This window comes from Lepisosteus platostomus, chromosome 6 (assembly GCF_059453375.1).
Source record: "Lepisosteus platostomus isolate fLepPlt1 chromosome 6, fLepPlt1.hap1, whole genome shotgun sequence".
Taxonomy (NCBI): domain Eukaryota; kingdom Metazoa; phylum Chordata; class Actinopteri; order Semionotiformes; family Lepisosteidae; genus Lepisosteus; species Lepisosteus platostomus.
In genome coordinates, this window is record NC_142616.1 from 29,185,320 (window position 1) to 29,207,602 (window position 22,283).

General features: G+C 44.1%; 1 protein-coding gene across 1 annotated transcript in view; it reads right to left on the reverse strand.

Moving 5' to 3' along the window:
- mcu (mitochondrial calcium uniporter) overlaps positions 1-22,283 on the reverse strand; it is a 68,086-nt gene that overhangs the window by 21,919 nt on the left and 23,884 nt on the right. The gene's annotated exons all lie outside the window — the stretch shown is intronic.

Sequence of the window (22,283 nt, forward strand, 5' to 3'; positions counted from 1 at the left end):
ACCTCTAACATTAGTTGAAGCGAGAGAGGCCTACAGATCCTACTCTGTGGTTCCTTGTCACTTTCTGGATGATTGGCCAGGTTGCTCTTAGGAAGGTCAAGAGGTACATCTCATCCTGGAATATGTCAGTCATCTTGACTATTGTGAAGACTACACAGATAATATCCAAGTTTTTTTATTTCCCCTGATCACTGCCAGTGGAGTTGTAACCAATTTTGGGCTTATATATTAATTCCTTTGTGCCCCAAAGTATTTGTTAAGCAGTAATGAAGAAGGGTGTATGGAAGAGTTTATTGCTGAAATATGTTCCTAATTTCCTTGGTTTTGAAGACAAAGTAGAGGGCATTCAGAATAGTACTTTGAAGCTGGCACCTGAAGTAGATATTGAGGTCAACCACACTGACGTTTATGAGCTGTTAGTGCCACAACCCAAATAATTATTTCAGCCAGATTCAGAGGTTTGAAAGAAAAGTTTGAAAGATTGAGACACCAGATGAACCAATGAAAGTTAGGCAAAAACGCTCTCACGTTTTGACAACTTTGGAAAATATCATGCAAAATGCCCTAGACATTGACCTAGCTCTGCACGCCAGGGCTGAATGAATGAGGCAGCTTAACGTTAACAAGAATTTAATGAAATGGAAAAGAAGGCTAGACATTGATATTCAATCTACTGATGCTTCACAAGACGTCTCACAAGCAGCACCATTACTCAAGGACGAATGACTCCCACCAACAACTACCACAAATCACACCTCACCTTTTCATTGGTCATTTTCTTATTAAAAGCTTCATCTTAGATTCCAGGATTTGAATATAAAAAATCATTAATTATATTGTTTCATACCTATATTTGCTTACAGATATTTAACAATTTGTGAATTTGAACACATTTTATCTTGCCTATCATGTTAACTACTGTATTAGGGTGAAAAGGGTAATTAACACTACTCCATTTTGTATACATCTAATTTTTCACATATAAGAAATTAATCATTTTGCCCATCAATGAACTATAGGACCCAGCTAGGTAATATTGTTTCTCTGTCCGTCTAGGGAGTACGACTGAACTAGGAGCTGGTCTATTCTGCACAAAAATAGCAACATTTCATAAAACAGACATGTGTCTGTGACAGCAGTAGCCCTAGCAATCCAAGACAAACCCCTCATGACTCTGCAGTATGTTCACACAGCATACCTCTGCTCTGCCGTCACTCACAGTTTCAAAAGGGGATCAAAGCACACAGCAGAAGAAAACCACCCGTTTGCCTGTAAAGTATATGTGTGTCTATGCATCCGACTGGATTTGTGAGGGGCAAATCTGAGAAAGGGTCTCCACCAAGAACATTTAGAGCAATGTCCCATGAAGATCAGTGAGGAGGGCCTCAGAGGACACATTACTTAGTATACAATGAATGACATTTTCCTTACAATTTAGAAGGAACAAAACTTTTTTTTGTCCCACTTTCACCCTGTGTTGAGTTTCATTTTTGTGAAGTGTGGTTGTGTGTGTCTGAGAGCAGGTATGCAGCCCACCCAGCCACTGCAGCAAGCAGACGCTGCCCACAAGCACCACTGTCTGTCTATCCTGTGTTCCCTCAGCAGAACTGGGGCAGACGCTGACGCCGAGAAGCCAAAATGCTTCAGAAAACCCCTGACACACCGCAACTGCGCTGCTACAGTACGGCGTCTTAAATATTAAACAGCATCGCAGTCGATAGCCGGCCAACCTTGGAAGAGCAGAATCAAGGTTATCTGAGTGGCAGGGAGAGAGAGAGGGAGAGGGAGCAACATGATGAGGGAAGAGGAGGCAGAAGAGGGAAATAGTGAAAGACCGAGTGAAAGGGCAGAATGACCTGAATAAAGAACACGGTCAGAGAAGTGGAGACGGAGAGAAGGGGGGCAGCATGAAAATCCTAGAGCTACCTGCACAGCAGGAAAAAGGAAGGGGGGAGGTAGATGGAGGGAGCTAGCAGGAGGAGGGAGAGAGATGAAGAAGTGATAGAGCAGAAATAAAACAGCAGGGGGAAATCCCAGAGCCAGTGGCAGAGGAGTTCCCCTTCTCTCCCCCTCTGTCCAGCTGCACTGTGCTGAACTGGACTGAGCGCTGGGCCTACAGCCACCCTGCAACTGTCTTTATCTAGGAGAGAACGCCACTTCCACATCAAAAATAACTCCACACCATACAACATTCTGACCAACAGCAACACACTGAGTCCAGGTAATACAAAGCTGGTTTTTCTCTGTACTATTTTTCATTCTTTTACAGAACAAATCAAAACGCTGGTTTGTTTTGTTCAAGAAGAGTCGCTGGGTCACTCTCAATTTTATATTCCAAAAACAGACAGACTTGAAAACGCCACTGGGCCACTTTCTACGCACACTGGGACACGCATGCATCCAAGTAATGGGGAACACCTCCATTCCCAAACCCGAAAGAGGAAAAAAACAAGTTCTTAAAACATGAAGAAAAACAACAACAACAAATCAAAAGACGCAACTCATTAGACCAACAATTGCAGCCGTTTCTTCATTAATGAAGTGTGTAATTGAGGCCTGTATAAACTGCAGGCAACGGGGGCAGGTTATTTATAGATGAGTGGGAAAAGAGGAAAGAGACAGAGATAGGCACACAGGGTATTCTCTGGGCTCTGTATGTAAATAGGCACACAGGGGATTCTCTGGGATCTGTTTGTAAAGTGTTACATTTCTGAAAACCTAGGAACACAAAAGCATAAGTGTTCATTTTAAAGCCTCTACAGGCCAGTTAAACATTTCATTTTTGGCCCTGTAACATGAGGTCAACACGCCACGTGATGCAGAGGAGAAACAGCACAGGGCTGTTCAAACTTTGCCCCAGTTTTGCTTGATTTGATATATCATAAATTAACAGCATTTTTCCTGTCAAATAAAACTACTTCTCCAAGTGAGAAAAGCAGCTCTTCCCCTTCCTCCTTCCCACCACCACACAGGAGAGGGCAGGATGCAGAACACCCAGCCCTCTCCTTCTGTCCCTTTTTTAAATGTAAGGGTCAGTCAGCTCCTCACTCTCCTTCTCACCTGCCTGCCACTCCATCACCTAGGCTTCTCTCATGTTCAAGTTTAAATAGCCTATAGGCAAAGACAAACAAGTATTGACAAACACATGTGATGTTAAAGATGAAGGAAGGATAGAAAAAACAACAATGCTGCCGAGCAACACCTACAGCTTCCCTGGGGGTGGCGGCAGGACACTGCAAACTCAGCACCTCTTATTGTCCCTCCCTCCCCCACCCCCGTAATGGTCTCTAATCCCTCTCTTCTGTCCAACTGTTCATTGACTCCTTTGTCTTAGAGAGCTGAGAGAAACCGCATGGCTTCCTGTTAGTTCCCCCTCCTCCCTCCTTCCCCTCTGCTGCTCATTTCTGAATGAACCCTCCTTGATGTGTGCCAGATTATACAAGGGCGATGCTGTAAATCGACAGCACTGCATCCCACGCTTGCTGCTGCCGGCTGGAGGAGACGAGGGAGGGGGTGGGGTTGGCTTTGGGAGGGGATCCCCTAGGACAGTGGAGCGGGCTTGCCGATTCCGACTGGGAATCGCGTTTCACAGGGAAGCACAGTACCTGCTCTGATGGCACTGTGTAACCTCAAGGCAGCTTGTTCCGGCTGACTGCGCAGTAGACAGTGGCAGCTCAAATTACACTACAGCACAATGCCTGGGTTTTCCACGCAAGGATCTGCTGCTGCTTCGCTGCTCGGTCTTTCACATTCATTGCCAGGGCAACAAACCCGCCTTCACACCGACACTCACACACCCCAGTCCCATCTATGCCTTGACTTCATTGCTAACGGTGTTCACCTTCTGTTAAACAGGTAAATTGCAGTACAAGGAGTCCACATGCTGAGCACCGCTGCATGAAGCAATCAGAGAAAAATTGCAAGTTATATAAATAAATTAAGCCAACAACTGCTTGAAGAGAGCAGGTCTTTCTCAGTTGGACCAATTTTTTTCTCGTCAGTGCTGTTTTTAGGATTAAACTGAGGGGAAAACGCAAGGGCTTCAAAAAGCCAAGGAGAGTTATTTTATTCCCTCTGCTGTGGTCTCTTACACTAGACAAGTCACGCACAATAATGCAGTCCTCACCAGCCCCGTCCTTCAGAGCCTGTGCTGCTAACGCACTCCTGCTATCCGCACAAGCACAAAGTAACTGCCCCTTTGAAAATAGCTCATTTCTCACCATCTGAATCATTCAATTTATCTTCGTTTGCAAGTTCCATGACTACATAGCACAAATACAACCACAAACCTGATTGCAGCCTTGAAAAAGAAGCGCACACGGTCATTTTCTGTTCACAGCTCAGTGAGCTACTTCCTGCGCCACTTTCTTCCCCCCAAACTCGAGGGGAATAGACGTACAGAGTGTGTGTGTAATCACCCCCCTCAGAATTGGACCTCCTCCTCTTTGCTGTACTGTGTGCTGAGATTGGAATGAAAGGCCTGTATAAACAGGGGGTTGTTTTAATTTGGAGTTGGAGAGGAGAGAAGGGGGAGAAATACAGTGCAATTAAACACAGTGCCCTGCTTCAGACAAGAAGGTCCAGTGCCTACATCAGGTTGGTTAAGTGATCAGAGTGGGTTCTATTAGAAAGCTGGCCAGACATACTGTACATCTCCCTTCTCCTACCTCCAGGCCCCTAATACCCGATCACAACTTCCAGCACCAGAGGGCTCAGTGACCTGGATTCATAAAGACCCTCATTAATAAAAGATAAAAACGAGTCAGTCGAGCCAAAGAACAGTATTCAGCTCTTCGGAAACGGGCAGAAAGAAGGAATTTTGGGACGCTCCCTTCTGACTTTAAATAATTCATAACTTGTTTCATGTTGTGTCTCAAAGGGTCAAAAATTACATAAAATGATCTTTCATGTGGAGCCTACACAAATGGCCTGTTTTCTCAGCGAGAAAGAGCTGATGTGAGGGGAGAGGAATGCTCATGTTTTGCACTCTGACTCAGGACGATTAACTATTCCAAAAATAAGGCTGTGAACTGCTGGGGGGGCTTCTTTTGGTTAGCAGGCTGCCTGTGTGTAAAACCCCACCCGCCCAAAACTATAGACTGAGGAATTCCCCTACCACCCAAAACCTAAACATTAAAACTCATCTTAAACCACAAAGGTTCACTCTGATTAAATCCTACACACCTCAGCCAGCCATGCTGGACGGCAAGTCCTGGATACATCTGCCATTGTGTCGAGTTATACTGTGTGGCGACTTCCGTGCGTGTAAGCAACTAGCTCAAATATCTGTCATACTGGCAGTAAAATGACCTGTTCCTTCCCCACCCCTACTGCCCTGACTCCCAAAAAAAGCCCTGGCTTAGCCACGCCAGGTGACAGGAACACCATGCTGTCTCTGTGCTCCCTCTGACAAGTCGCTAACGCAGAATGACAGATGGCACCTCGGGCTCTGGCGCCCGGTAGTGACCTCACTATTGGAGGAGTGACTCATATCACCCTGCACGGAGCCGGGAGCTTGTGGTGGCTACAGGCACTCCCTTACTGCCCAGCAGCCCCAGAGCTAAAGCACACCGTCTCAGTTGGGCTTTCTGTGGCCTCATTAACTCCCTCAATTTACGAGCCAGCTCGTGCCCGATTGCTTACAAACACACACATGCTGGTGTGTTACAAGAACAACCAGAACTCCATGGTGGCACATGAGTGACAAGAGTTGAATAATATTTATTTAAAGTAAAGCTGCTTCTGATTATGTTACATTACATTAATAGTAGTAATGGTGTAGATACTACTACTATGACCAAGGCTAATTATTTCACTATCTCTGGTTATACTACTGTAACTACAGCTAATAATAACAGTACTATTATTAAGGAAATGCAGCTAACTAGTTATAGGGCATGAATGGTGCTGAATATGAAATGAAAGAACATTAACATAACACAGATCAATGTCCAAGACATAGGAATTCACAAACTGGACACACTACGGCGCCAGCACATCTTTTCTTTGTCACTACTGCCCGATGCAGGTACTTGTGCATTCAGGACAGAGCAGATGCATTCATAAAGCACTTTAATACTGTACTCCATTATCAGCATCCACTAAAAATGCAGCTCAATCAGAACCCTTTCCTCTCGGTAATGAAAGGGGGTTTCTCAGCGGCGTGAACCACAACTGGGGAACTGTAGGGGGAGTCGCAGTTGATTAATATTGCTTGCGGAGGAAATCGTCTTCAATGAATAATTCAACTTCAGTCTGGAGGAGGGGCACAAATATATAGTCTGTTGTGAAATGTACATCATAAATCAAGGGAATGTCCCAGTGTTAGTCATTTTTCTCTCATTGGAATTCTATTAACAGGAGCACAGACTACACCCCCTTCCCCTCCTTCAACTGTCACAAAACCTTCTGGGACGAATGCCAGACCTGTCTTCCTCTGCAGAGCTCAGGCACGAGCTCATGCTATAAGCACGCGCAGGAGCCTTCCCATTGTCATGAAGCATAAATAAACCATCAATGCCTTTCCTCTAAGCATTATTCTTGAAGAAGTGCGCATATCACTCTGACCTCCACAGGAACATACTTGCTTCTGCCGCCTGAAATAAAGAAGCAAACTGGCCTGCTTTCCTTTCACAGAGGAACTGTGAGTCAGCGAGCAGAACTCAAGGCCACTGCTATACAGATGGACACCGCTGGGGTCCTCCAGGATACAGCAGTCCAGAACCAAGAAACTCAAACCCCTCAGGGACACTGGTACACCTGGAACCCCTTCAGTGTAACTAAGCAGTTTACAATGAATACACCTTTGGAATAAATGAGGCACACACTTACGGGTCATGTGGCTGAGCAAGCAGTGTGCGGTTTAATTAGAGGACTGTCTGCAATCTTGCAGAGACACCCTTGACCACTGTGTCGTCTCTCAATGGGAGAGTTCCAGCTAAAGGCTCTTTAATAATTGGAAAGAGGATGGAGTCTCTGCTCAGGACCTCGGCGCCCCTGGCTGTACCGTGTTTTACCTGACAATTAACGAGCCCGTGAGCCAGTGCTCCACACAGGGCTGTACCGTGGCCATCCCCACATGATTGAGGGCCCCTCATTAAAAGTGAATGAGCCGGAAACCTTTCTCAATTAAAGAATCTATTAGAAAAAGTGAACATCCCTGTGTGGCGCAGGACGGCAGTCTTGTCCTGAGCTGCAGAAGAGTCCTTCAGACTCCACTGATCGGTGAATAACAAATGGCTTTCCCAGGAAAGCAGGAGCGGGAAGAGAAGAAGTGAGGGGGGAGGGGAGCGATGGGATTGGCTGGGATTTGCCCAAGATGTACCAGCGGGAGGATGGTGGCACAGGTTCATGGGTGTGTGCCAGAGAGCCTCAGGTAGTCAACAGCACGGGCAATATATCAGACTTTCAGACGAGAAGTAACTGCCTGACAGTGCTCACATTCCAGATCGAATCTACAGCCATCTGGCAAGCATTGCAGGTACTATGGCAGAGAGTGCATAGTTTAAGAGAACATTTCTGTGTGTTTTCAAGCAATGCAGCTTCCCAATAATGATAAAATGGTCAACTTAGCCATTTACAAATGAATTTATAAACTCTCCATGCCTAATTTTTAATAATACAATAATAATATTGCTTACACTTATATAGCACTTTTCTGGACACTCCACTCAAAGCGCTTTTTACAGGTAATGGGGATCCCCTCCACCACCACCACTGTGCAGCATCCACCTGGATGATGCGACGGCAGTCATAGTGCACCAGAACACTCACCACACATCAGCTATCAGTGGGGAGGAGAACAGAGTAATGAAGCCAATTCATAGATGGGAATTATTAGGAGTCCATGATTGGTAAGGGCCAATGGGAAATTTGGCCAGGACGCCAGGGTTACACCCCTACTCTTTTCAAGAAACGCCCTGGGATTTTCAATGACCACAGAGAGTCAGAACCTCGGTTTTACGTCTCATCCGAAGGACGGCACCTGTTTACAGTATAGTGTCTCCATCACTATACTGGGGCATTAGGACCCACATAGACCGCAGGTTCAGTTTTTCTGCTGAACAGTCAAAGACAACATACTGCAGGACATAGTCTGGTGATATTTCTAAGATGGAAGAATTATGTTTTTACAATATTCTGTACATAAGGGTCAAGAGTCAAGCCAGGATCAAATATCATTCTTTAATTTTGCTTGAAATTCAAGTATAGTGCTATCTACAGGTAGGGTTACTATATGACAATCCTGTTGTAGTTTAAGTGAAGGAAATTTTGAGTCATGCAGGTTTTTATCTCAGAGATGTAATTAGAGAGTGCAGAAACAGCTACTTTGGTGTCAGGTTTAGTATGGATGCAGATGTCCGTATTATCAGCTTAGAAATAATAAATCAGACCATGTTCTTTTAATAGCTGAATAAGTGGGAACATGTTTATCCTGAATAATAGGAGTCCAAGTATTGTGCCTTGAGAAACACCAGACTCGACAAACCCAATTTCAGAACTAAAAACCCAATAAGAAACACATTTTCAGCAATCAGTAAAGTAAGAGTTCAACCATTTAAGAGTAATGTCAGAAACTCTTTCTCAAGACAGGAAAGTAAAACAACGCTCAATATCCTTGCCTATAAGATCTCGATTTTTTGTTTTCCTCATCACGTTTTATTTTGTTACCACGCTGAAGCTCAGTTGGAAGAATCTTTCAACTCAGGTTCAGGTTTGCAGAAGAGCGCGTCACCGGGTCTCCCCAACGCCACCCCCTGCAACAGGACAATGTCCGGGGCATGTGTTTGCAGAACAGAGGTGAGGTGCAGCAGCTGATACGAACAGACCCCTTCTTCCCTTCTTACCAATCCTACATCTGCTGCCTCCAGGCCACCTGATAGCCCTCTCCCCGTTCTTCAAGAGGGTGGCAGGCTGGCCATGGCTACCCCGTTTAGATAAAGGGAAGATAGGAGAGATTGTACTGATACAGTGGAGGCGTATTGACTGGCTGGGACCTTAGCATGGACACCGTATCGGAGAGGAGAGAATTTATATATTATTGCATTACTGATTTCATTAGCTGACTGGAGTCAACACGCTGCCCCCTAGCCATCCATAACCCTCCACTGACCTGTGAGCGAGCACTGCTCCCCAGGGAATATCATAGTGTATGAAAGAGGCCATTTCAATCCGCAAATCAGTGTCTGACATACATATAGCATTAGTTTAGCTGCTATGTGTCACAGACACCAGGAGAAACAACAGCCCATGAGTCCACTGCGTTTTCAAAAGCACATTTGGGCAGAAATGAGTAATGTGTAAAAAAATGTAATATTAAGATACACACGGCATTATAAAGAGAAACCTTAAATTAGCAGTCACCTAGTTATCCTCTTTGAGAATTTCGAGCCATTTCCAAACATTACAAATGAAAGGCGTTGACAGATCAGATGGTATAGCAAAGTGAGGGAGGGCTCCTCAAGCCGCCCAGGATACCCACAACACAGAAAACTGTCAGGAAATCACTGCTACACGTACAGTATGCAGTACTGAGGTTTCTTAGTATATAGTGTACTGGGTGTAAAATAAAGCCAGTCTTTATCACAGGCAGAGGGCAAGAGGGGAAAATCTGCCAGCAGCTCCACACTGCACGGCAGCTGTCACCAGTGGGATTCTGCTGCCCCCAGCCTCCCTGTGCTATTAATCTCTCTGCTTCAAAAGCTTTCACAAAACATTTTTCAAGATTAACAAAATGCTTATCAACTTAAATTAAGAGAGTTGTAGTCTTAAGGCTGTTGATCAGCTGTGAAAGTAAGCCCTCTGGCTGCCAGAGACATTGATAATGCGCTTTGTGAGGAGGGTGATCAGCAGAGGAATAGAGGCTCATAGCTGCAAGAGCTACAGTGCGACTATCTGGCCCTGCTCTGTCCACAAGTGAAGGAGACACCTTTCTGCAGGAATGCCCTCTAACCCTCTATGGACAAAATATCTATCCATCTATATATCCAAATCCAGGCTGTGCTGTCCAGTAAGTGTCCTGGTATTTGTTTTACTCAAGAAGTTGTTTTCCAGAATGCCATGTCTCCTTTTAACGTACTTGGCACCACTGCAACAAATCAAAAGTCTAAAAACAGAAGCAGCATGTTCTATGGTCTTTAATGGAAAACTAATCCCTACTTAAAATGGGCAAAACCGTTTTGTTTATGTGAAGAGATTCCCGATTATGTCAGTCGGGAACCAGGTCATGAGGACCTGCTCTTCTTTCCAAGTTTAATGACCTAAGATTCACTGCTGCTAGAAAATCCAGCGATTCACTGTGGGGAAAAACAGTCACCGAGACAGACAGTCTGCTAAGATGTGCCCACACCCGAAGAGCTTCAATGCAAACCCAAGTTAGATATTAGCACAAACATACTGAAAGAGAGAGACTCAATGACAGACACTACATTGCACACAGGGGTGCAACAATTCTGGAATCCACATTAGGTTTGGCCTCAATGGTTATGTGTACTGTCTTTAGCAGCATGTTAGCAACACAAATCCCAATCAGACAGATTTCATTAACAACTAAGAAGTGAGAACTCAATCCACTCTGAACGGTGAGGGGAGATGATGGACACACAAAGATAAAGGAAATCACTTCAGCTTTGTACTGTACTGGAGACCTGTGTGAAACAGGAGAGCCTGTCACCCAGGCAGGTTCATTTAACACTATTACAGTCACATACTGTAAATGAATTCTAACTTACATGAATTCTCCTTCAACTGGACCAGCACTGGGTTCGACTCCTGTACACATTTCAAGTCTAAATTAGTCATCTCCTGGAACCAGTCTGGGATCCCTAAATCACAATCTAGCCCATGGGGTGTCAGCTTGGGTCTCTTGCATTAGTGAGTGATCCCAACAGCTCTAAACTGTAGCTGGAAAATACAGGGTACAAGTCTGCACAGTGTGGATTGGAAATATAATTTCACGCCTGAACTCATTTAAGTGCAAAAAACAAAATGTTCTACTTCTCTAGTGCAGAACGCAGCCTCACTTTTTTCTCCATGTTCTTGAAACCATGGTAATTGTTAGTCAAAATTCCACGGTTTTCCGAACATTTTTCCAGAAATGTGAATATTTTGAATCCATTGCACAAGGTTTTTTTCAGACCCTGTAGGTCTTCCAGGGTGCAGGACTTCCCGACCACGGAGAGGGGTAGGTTTTCCCAGCATGGAGGAGCCTTTTACAAAACCATGTCTTTCACTACACTGCATCATGAAGATACACGGTCATATAGTCTTAATCATAGTGAATCAGCTTAGCCAGACCCCTGCAAATATCCCTGCCATTAAAATCACGTATTTGAAATTGACAGTCCCAACATACCTTCCGCCATCCACAATCATTTATAAACTACAGACAGAGGTCAGTCTAGGTGAACCTCCTGCCTCTTTGAATAACCAGTGAATACGAACCAAATAATCATAAGTGAATGCTTCTTGACAGCAGTGACAGTGTACCCCAGCTTTCGAACTGTAGCTGGGCTCCACATATTCCACATCTGGACAAGGGTTACTGGGTACTTATCCACAAGACTGTCTGATTAGAAAAAAAACGCTTGGTTAGGAAACCAGCTCAGGGTGCCTCCAAAGAAAAATGCAAAGTTTTATACTACCAAACCTAGCATGCAAATCTCAAAACGTTTGCCTCCCTCAAATCTGGTGCTACGTCTGGGTGATTTCCGAAATTGTCTTTTATTCATTTGAAAACTGCACAGAAAAACTATTCTTTCATAATACCCAGAGGGCCTGGAGGTTAGCTGATGCTATCTTACGGACTATTAATGAGTTTTGATGAAGCATTCAAGGGTATCGATAACACAATAAGAATTGGTGCCAATAAAAGTGCCGTTCATTAACTCCAAGTTATTGACAGCAAAATTCAGATTTTTTAATGATTAAGCATCCATCACCAACCAGTCAATAGTGGGTCTTCATTAAAACTGGCATTCATCACCCTCATATGGACAGGGCAGCCACAGAGGACCCAGCAGGTTTCCAAGGGAGTTTAGACTGCATCAAGGTCTGACAAAACCAGTGCACATCTAACTCCCTGATCAGAGCAACTCCACTGGTACTACTGAGGACAGCGACCCTGCCTTCTGTACTATACCACTCTGCACTTTCACCATTGGTCCCTGATCTGATCGAAATAAAATCACCTTGCATGCTTATATTAGAAAAACTAATACTGCTGTTGAAAGGCAAAATATCTTTCGAGGCATTTTTATTAATGAGAGGAAAACTGATTAGGAAGTGAAAGTCTGAACTGAAGCTCTGCTCTTCTCGTGAAATATATGCACAAGACTCCAGTCGTGGACTGAGCTATAATGTTCTGTTCCCACCTGTACTCTCTGGTTAATGTCCATGAGTGTGAGTAGAAATTGACTCTTTTTTAAACCTTACTACTGACCTCCCTGAAACTTTTAAAAAGGTGCAGATCTTGGTCCAGGGTCACCCTGTTTTTTGAAAATACAGAATATCAGTAATCAGATCGGAACACTGCTGTAAAATACGTCCATCTTAAAGCAGCGCATGTTTGGCAAGCATTATGGCATTATCAACAGTACAATCCGTTTCTTTTCGTTTTTAAGACTGAGCAATTCATCTCTTCTTTGCGACGTACAGTATCTGTACGACTGAAATCTGGCCAGGCAGGCTGAAGAAAAATAATATTAAAAAAACTACAACTTGGAAGCATTTTAACACTTCTCAAAAGTAGTAGCTGGCACACCTGGGAGTTACGCCAAGACTCAATAACAGCAGCTCCCGGCAAACAGCGTTAATTGCTCTCTGGGGAAAATACCCAGCTTCATGGAGGAGCTGGTTTGCCTCAGGCCCTGTCCTGTACCTCCGCCTGAGAGAGCGGGGTGGCACAGACGCCCTGCTGAGGCAGCTGGAGAGATGCATCACTGGGCCGCCAGCTCTGGCTGTATCCCCGAAAGATTCCCCCAAAACACGATGGAAACCTCTCGCTTTAGCCACTGTATTTCCTGGGGCACACTCATCGGAGGTGCGAGACCAGGGTCAGGTGTGCTGCACCTGTCTCTCCTCTAGTTTCTCCCTTGTGTGCCATACGCGTGTCCCCTGCCTGCTCGTTTCAGTCTGCTGCCACACCGTCCTTCCATCAGTCTGAGAAAGATTATGAGGAAGTAAAAGCACACCATGTGGTGTTCCAGACCCCCCCTGCAGAAGAGAGGAGGTGGGGAGATGAACACATCAGAGAGCTCCAGGTCCTCCGAATCACTGGTCAGGTCAATATCACCGCACTGTATTCTGGGTCAAGCCTGCCGCCGTTGCAGACGTCTTAATTTTCAAAACTGGGTTCAATTGCAGGTTTTACCTGTCTAAAGTTATTTGCTCAAAATTGGCTGATCCATGACAATTCATTTCAAAGTAGAATGTAACAACAGGGTGCAAATTAAAGCAGTAAGGTTCTGCTGGGGAATTTCTTGAAATCATATGTTGGAAACTTAATTTCACATGTAGAGCTGAGATCCAGGAGCGCCACCGACAGATACGATCTAGACTGTTAACTGTAGAAGAGTCGCAGAAACCCTGAAAATCAGAAGCCTTGTTTAAATTAAAATTTAAACTGAAAGCCCAAGTGAGTTAAGCAATTACCAGAAAAATGCTTTCATGTTGGGGGGAGGGGGTTCCTGGAAACAACCCTGATCTGGAGTTACTGAAGTCAATCATGGCTGATTTTAGCTTGCAGTTGTCCTGAAACTGCAGCAGCACATCTCTCTGCCCCCTGGACTCGGCACTGACAGCTGAGCCTTCGCGATCGCTCAGTCTGGGCCGTTCACCTTCATCAGCCCAGTGTCTTTCAGCACAGCCAGCAAGGAGCCTCTGCCAAAACATCTTTTTCGCTTTATTTCATTTCAGATTTTAATGCTGGCCTGTCGTCTCGCTCCGCAGATCTTTAAGACATCTGCATTAAAAACGGTCTTTCAACTTTGGGCAGCTTGACTGTGCAATTTAATTAAGTGGCGCTTGTGACGACAGACAAACGAGCCAAGAGCCTGGTTGTCCGTCAGGGGGTCCGGGCTGTTGCGACCGCACCACTGACACTTTCTCTGCAGCCTGGGGGCTCTCGGGCACCAGACTACACGTTTGACAGGGGCAGTTAAAACAATCGTACCCACGCCCCACTCCAGCCCCCCCACTCCCCATTTTCTTCTCTCCTGGGGAGGGTTGATGCAAACACTGCAGGCACAGACTCTCTTCTAACATCAAGAGTTTTATAAAAGGCAACTTCCTAGGCTTTAATCACGCTGCCCGGCTCTGATGGCACAGCTCATCAGGTCTGCTGCTGGCTCCTCTCACAGCTCTGAATTAGAGCAAGCAGGGTGACTGGCTGCCACTAGCACAGAGATGGGAATGCTGTGGAAGCCCTCGTTAGCAGCCACGCTGATTTCTTTTATATGCATCTTTGTTTTGCAAAAGAAGATTCAGAAGGTTAGTCTCTCTGCTTATTTCTTTACTTCTTCTTTTAACTTCTCCATCTTCCTCTCATCCCCCTAACCTGTCTTGTACAAGAAGCCCTTCAGATAGCCGGGTGGCCCAGGGCTGCAGAAGGCCCATTAACTCCCTGCGAGGATACCTTCTGTATACTGCATTCAAAGCCTCATTACACTGGAGCAAAGGCACGCGCAAAAAAATCACGAGGGCTCCTGTGAGTCCATCTGGTCAGGTTAGGAGCAAATTACTCCTCTAGCCGTTTCTTAGCAAATTCCAGCGATTCAGAAACATGACTCAGAAAAGTAACACAATCCTAATGGTATAGAAGGGATAACACTACTTAAAGCTATTGTAGGATGCCATTTGAGAAGACAATATAGATCTCTTCCTGAGATTCCTCCAATCTTCAGATTCTGATTTAGTGAGCAAACTACTTAAATGAGTAGATGATATATTAGTGGCAAGCAGAAGTTGAAAATGCAGAAAAATGCAGGAAGGAAACCCTGGAAATCTCCCCAACACAGCATGAAGTGTGGACAGTCCTAAACCCTGATAAATATACTGTACAGAATGTCAATAGTGAGCAGAGGGAACTACTGCAGCTCTGCAGTCAAAGGGATTACATCAGTTCCTGAGGGCTCAGCAGTGAGGTGAGGGGTTATGCAGTCTTCCCCTGACTTGGGTTACATTTTGCATTTTACAGTCACACTCCCCTCTCCCTGAGCTCTACATGAGTCAAAACAGACTTTGTAATGGACGTGCACATCAGTTATGGTTAATAAAAGGAGGTGCCCTTTTAAAATTATATCGTCATTGAAGCCTCACACAGCTCGGTACAGAGAGGAGAAGGAAATCCACATGCCAACAGGAGTCAGCACAGCCACACAGGATTGAGCAGGTTACCCATCAACTCCCTTTTACATACAGTACAAAGGCAAAGAACTGCTACGATTTTCAAGTTGATGCAATGCTACATAATTTGATACGGTGACTGCAGTAACCACAGAGCAAATTTCATTAATAGAAACACTGAAGTTGGTTCTTACAGCTCATGCTTTAGTAGTGCATAAAAAGCCTTTCTCTAAGTGCCAAATTGCAGACAAATCCTCCCCCTTTAATGCAAACAGTCTTCAAGACTGCATTCAAATATACTATGTCCCATTCTTAGAAATCATTAAATACCCCGTCATTCACTTATGCATTTACCCAATATTGCACTCTGCCTTGCACCATTCAGAGTCTAGTCTTTTGTGTATACCTGGGCCAATGTGGCAGACTGCTTTAGGAAGTGGCAGGGTTGCGTTGATAACAACAGAAAGCTGTTCCGAGTGTGAGTTTGTGCAAATGAGCAAATGTGAGTGTGTGGGATGATAGGAAACCAGAAAAAGAATGTCAAGAATTCACATTAAAAGGCCCATGTGCCCTGGACCATATTTTATCACATACTCTGGTTTTATGAATTGCGTGTGACACAAGCAAGCTTTACAATTTGTTTCCTATCTCTGCGATGACAAAATTTGCGAGTCCTGCCAGTTGCACTGCAATAATCCATCATCAGTGAAGACGCCCTCTGCACACACAGTCTGCTCCACGGGGGTCCGGCGACCTGCTGCCAGCTCTCTCTTCACTCCCACCACAACCCCGTCTCTCTCCAACGGCCCTCCTCCTGTACTCACAGCTCCTCCTATGGAGGCCTTCCCGTCTCTGCCACTGAGAAGGAAAGGTTGATGATCACACAGAAATAGCTCCCACTTCAAACAAGAGACACAACAGAGAATCACCCACGACGTGCGGATGAGACAACAAAACAAAAGGGCTTTCATTTGTATCACTTGTCTCAGGTATAACAGTCAAAAAACAATGTACTAGGTATGAATACATTTTTTAGCTTGTCGTCAAAATACTTTTTTCTACTTAAAATGCAGCTGTGGAGGTGAGAGATGGAAATTTGCCTCCTACTGTACAGCAGCTCAATCCACTTGGTGTGTACGAGCCACCTGTGCGTGCACCCAAACTCAGGGGGGGAGAAAGGCTTGTCTAACAAGTGGTGTTGACTTCTATTCTACAGAACAGCTTTCCAAAATGGCTCAAACTGCTATGCACTGGGAGCCTGATAAGCATGTGTGCATTTGCAGAGATAACCAGTGCCTGCAAGCTCACGATGACTTCAGGGAGGGTTACAATTCTCCTCCATTTGACACAGAACTTCCCGGACGGCACTGTAGAATGTGCAATGTGTCCAAAGATGAAAGTCTAGACGGGCCCCGTGTGAGTACAGGTGTCGTCTCTGCATTCTCAATTCAGTGGGTTAAGTGCTAAAATTATTATTGGCCACTCCTGAGGCATTTTTAAGATCAAACTACATATAAAGAACAAACGCCAGACAATCTCCCATCACGATCTCCCATCTACCCAGTAATGTTACTACAGAAGAAAGTAAACACAACCCCTTGGATCTGCATATTGCTTTTCAGCCCAAAAAATCCCAAAGCTATAAACAGGAAGGGGCACCCAGTTCATCCTCCACTGCGGTGCAGCACCTACCTGAGTGGCACACAGCAGCCATTCTGCACCAGCCGCCCCACTACACAGCAAACCAGAGACGCCAGAAGCCACCACACCAGTTGAATTCAATGAACTTGAAACCAGGATTAGCAGCCCTACTTTGGCACTAGTTGTTAATGTATCTTTAAATACCAAGCAGTGAGGACCTTAAATCCGAAGGAGAAAAGATGAAAGACTTAATTTCCCAGAGTCCTCTTAACAACCCTGCAAGCTAGACCTAGTTTGAATTCATATCAGTTGGTACGTAATTACAAGCGCCTTATAGTCCTGCTGAAGACCAATTAAAATGAGAAACTGAAAGTTAACATTTCCTTCAAGTCATTTTTTGTCAATATTTCAAGAAACATTTGCCAACAAGTTCAATTTTGATACTTTTAAATAAATGCTGGAGTGTCTATCAAACCCTTAATGCTTCTAATTCAAAGCAAGTTAAATTCCAAGGAGACTGACACAATCTAGCAGCACAGACAAATATTAATCACATGTAGAATGTGTGCGTAAAATGACATATAATTAAAATGATGCATTCTTTGTATTTGTTTCAAGCAGTTTATTAATGTGTAAGTAACAAAATGCCAATTTGAATAGATAAAACTCACAGGGCTTTACTCATAACTAAATACTTCTCTTTTCTCCTACTGACATTCAACCAATGCTTAATCATGTTTAACTGCTGTGCAATGTGTATTTGACTGTATTGTAATTCAATTCCAGTGGGTCTGCCAAGGACCGTTCCTCTGATCTTGTTCTAAATCTAATCATACCAAACCCTGACTATAAAAAAACAAATTCTCCCATAGCCTAGGTACAACTCCTAATCCATGGTCCCTCTTTCTTCCCGAGTCACGACTGCAGTCATTATCACTATAAATATTGGCGGGACTCAATCATAGAAACAGCAGAAATGTTATTTTACTCAATTTACCTGAAAATGCAAGGACACCGCCAAGGTCGTCCGAAAACAAATAAGCAACTGCTAGACTACAAACCGAAATTAAAGCCAAAAGAATTCCCAAGCTTTGATTTATTAAAGCAACCAACACATGTAAATCAGAAGTAACTGGCTGTAATAATTCTGATGGTCACCCTGCCTAACGTTCAATAATACAGCTCTGCAGTCCCTATTGACGTTGTTGACTGCGGTGGCACATAGATTAAAAACCCCCTCTAGAGCAAGTCCAGAAGGAGAGGAGTTAAGGTTCCTGAAGATCCCCTCACCCTCCTCCACTGTCAAAATGACACAGCATTTCATGCCTTGCTGGTGCACTCACTCGCCCCCTCTCTCCATATCGCTCTCCAATACTAATAGAATCCCACATCCACACAATCAATCAGCACTCTGCCCAATTTGAATTCTGCTGACCGCCGCTCTCCCAGATATTTCAATTGCTTTGACTTTAGCGATAACCTGTCAGGGCTGGAAATGAGCTGCAGCTAAAAGCAATCGATGGAGCGGCCTGGATATAGCACAGCAGAACAGCATACTGTGGAAGAGTGTATTACAGAACACTACAGTACCCACTCAACCTCATGCCCAGCCACAGCCCTATCACACTGAAGCAGAACACGTAGCACTGAGCTGGCTGACTTGCAAGCATAATGTATTTCAGCAGAAGAACGTCAGATCACGTACAAAGAGAGGAGGCCATTCAGCCTGTCTTGCCTATTTGGCTGGCAATTACTAACTGATCGTGAAATCTCATCAGGATGCTTCTTGTCCCAGATTGTTTGGAGTTGCATTTTTTGGTGTTAATTTCTACAGCACGACTGGGCTTGTTCCAGAGGCTAATTACTTTGTGTAAAGAGCTGCCTACTATTTTCAGTACTAAACACAATCCTTAATTGCCACTTGTAGAACACTTACTGTGTTTTCCATCAAGTCTGAAAAATAAAATTACTTTGGCTGGCTTTATTGTGACCAAGAAGAAATACAAATATTCCTACATTCTCCTTTTCTTCAAGAGTAAAGAGATTAATTTTCTTTATCCTATCAGCGTATGACATTCCAGTCCAGGACTTCTTGAGTGCTGAAAGCATCCATCCAACTCTTTTCAGCCCACTTGCCCTAGTGAGGTTTGCAACATCAGCATAACAAGTAGGGAGGACCAGGCATTTTTCCTCCACAGCAGATTCCAGCTTCAGCTGGAGGATTCCCAAGCGTTCCCCGCCCAGCCCAGACATTTAATCCCACCAGCAGATACTGGGGTCTCCATGTCCAATAGACGGATTTCCCCTGGACATCTGTACCACATGCTCAAAACTAGCTCAACTGGCTTTCCCAGACAGCAGAGCACCTTACCTAGTCTTCTAGAGTAAGCCCTGCGAGGAAACCCAACTTCTACGTCTTGAATCTACAATATTGTCCTTCCTGTCATTACCCAGAATTCACGAACACATGAACTTGGTAAAGATGTAAACTGCCAGGAAATTCCTCTTCCATTTCCATGACCTGGAAATTTGGCTCCCATTTCACTTCTACGGACTGACACAGAGAACAAAACACTGCAAATGCTGTGCCGTCATACCATCACTTGTGAGCAAGACCCCAAATGACCTGAACTCTTCCCCTAAGGGATGAAGCAAGGAATACACTTTTTTCCTTGGCAAGAACCGCGAGTTCAGACTTGGAAGTGCTCACTCTCATGTCTGCTTCTTCATAACCATCGGTAAAACATTCAACTGCAAATCAGAGATCACAGTAAGATGAGGCGAGAAGGATAATCTGCAGACAACAGGGATGACAACTCCAAGTCCTGAAACTGAATGCTCTTGACATCTTGGGTGTGAAAATCAAGAATCCTTGGCGGAGTGCGACCACCTTGTACAAGAATACAGACACAGCTCTCGCTCCAAAAATAGAGGGAGCCACCTCCCACAAGACATCTGGAGTAAAATAGTCATATTCTGTAGGTTTGCAAAACTGCAAACACCCACAACACGGTGAATATCTGTAAGAGGAAAGAGCTGGTCCAATGTTCCATAGCCAGGACAAAACATTCATTGTTTCTCATAAAACCAATTTTCAACAAATCCAGAGAATCTCCTCTCCAGCATACTGCCATGGGCTTTGCCACAGAGGCTGAGATGTGTGATTGTCCTGTAGCAGATACTCTCTAGTTCCTTTTGAACACCTCACTGTAGAAACAGCAAAACCTCAATGTTATTCAGAAATGTCAGCATCTCAGGGCAAATATCATTCACTCCCACCGCCTTAACACTTAACAGCTGCAGCAGCTCTGTTAGATCCGATTTCATTAGATGTTCCTGGGTGGCCTTCTGTGAAATGAAAGGGGTTCAGAAGGTCCTCAAAGTGCTCTTCACTTCTGGACACTCTCTTCAGTCAAGATCACCGTTTGCAGAGAATAGCTGAGGCAAAGTTCCAAAAATCGGTTATCATATAAATGGCTTAAAAATATGATTTCTTGTTCCAGTTATAGGCTAAGTGATCACATATAAATCTTTAAATCCACAGGCAAGGAATGATCAGTGTCTGACAATGCAACTGATACATCTTCAAAACGGATGTGAACACAATTTGAGCAAAGACAGAAAATTGGACTCGGGGACTGTTTTACAGGCAGAATGAGTTTGCCAACGACACACATCTTGGCAGGGCTTTACTCCTAATGCACGTACAAATATTGGAACAAACACGGTTTTTAGAGGAGACACTGGGATTGGACCAGAATGTGGCAGGATTGTAATGATACTAATGAAACTGTTGCTCACATCTTGTGTATAATTATAAGATGACTCTACATTTAGATCATCAAACAAATAGCTCCTAAAATAAACCAGTCAAAGAAGTAAAAAAAGAAATGCAAGAGGACTGAAAACACTAATGTCTTGGCAATTTGGAAGAAATGCTCTTTAAATAACTCGCGAGTTCATGCTTAGCAGACAACACGAAATGTACAGACACCTAGGCAATGCTAAACATCCCTCTGAGACGATAACATATTCCCACATTTGCATAAAGAAACGCCACCTGTTCTTAGTTTGAAACGTACTTCCTGATAGTTTTCACCTGGGCCCTCTATTTTGTGTTTCAGTGTTCATTCTGGAGAAGTCCGCTGGGTTGACTTAGTAAATGCCTTTGTGGATTTTGAATACTTGGTCCCCTTCACAGTCTTCACAGGCTCAGTTCTTTTGGACTTTTAGTATAGGACATTCCCTCACAAGTCTCAAAAGGTATCTGTTTGCTCTCCTCCGGACTGATTCAAGAGCAGAAAAATGTTTATTAACATGGTGACTTAAATTGTTCAATATTCTAAATGAGGCATTAGCAGTGCATCTACGGAATTTTAAAATAACATCCCTTGATTTAAATTCAATGCTATCAACTGCAAATCCTAACATCTTGTGTGGTTTTTTATTGCTTTATTCAAAGTGTAAATGATGTGTCAACACAAACACCCGTCTAAAATAAGTAGACTCTTCTATCATGCGTTTCCCATTTCTTATTCATAGTTTATGCTTTCACTACCTGCATGCAAAACTCTGCACTTGTCTACAGTGAATGCCATCTGCTGGGTCCTTGTCCAATCCTGAATTTTATCTGAATCTTTTTGGATTTTATTTGCTTCCTCAACAGCAAATTAATAAACAGTAAAAAAAAACATCTGATATGATTATAAACTACAATGAACAAAGCCTGCCATCGCTGTAGTGCATTTACATTCTCAAAAGAGGCAGCTTCAGTATTTCTCACCTCCTCGTCTCTGTGCACTCCCAAATACATTCACAAATTCTCACTCTTACTCACTGAACATCACTTGCTCGATGCACTCATCATATTAAAAAAATATAATATACAGTAGTATTAACAAATTACTTTCTTTCAGCTTTTGAAAGGTTTGTTTTATTCAGGTCAACAGCTTACAAACACCCTAAACGTTCTGACAAAACCACTGAAGAATTAACTGCTCATCCGGCACATACATGTGGCTGATACCACGCTCTCCAAAGCAGCATCCAATCAGGGGACGTCTCTAATGTGACAGGACATCAGCTCCATCTCAAGTGTCAACCAAGCAACAACGGCAGGTCCTGCTGCCACCTCAGCAATGGCAGGCGGACGTTAATCGTGATGAGACACTGAAGGAGAAGATTCAGGAACGAGCACTGCGTGACCCTCTGCTTTTTGTTTGTGCTCTTCAGTTAGCCAATACCATAACAAACAGGTGAAGAGAGTCTGGAGCCAACGTGGCTCTGGTGCACAAGCTTAC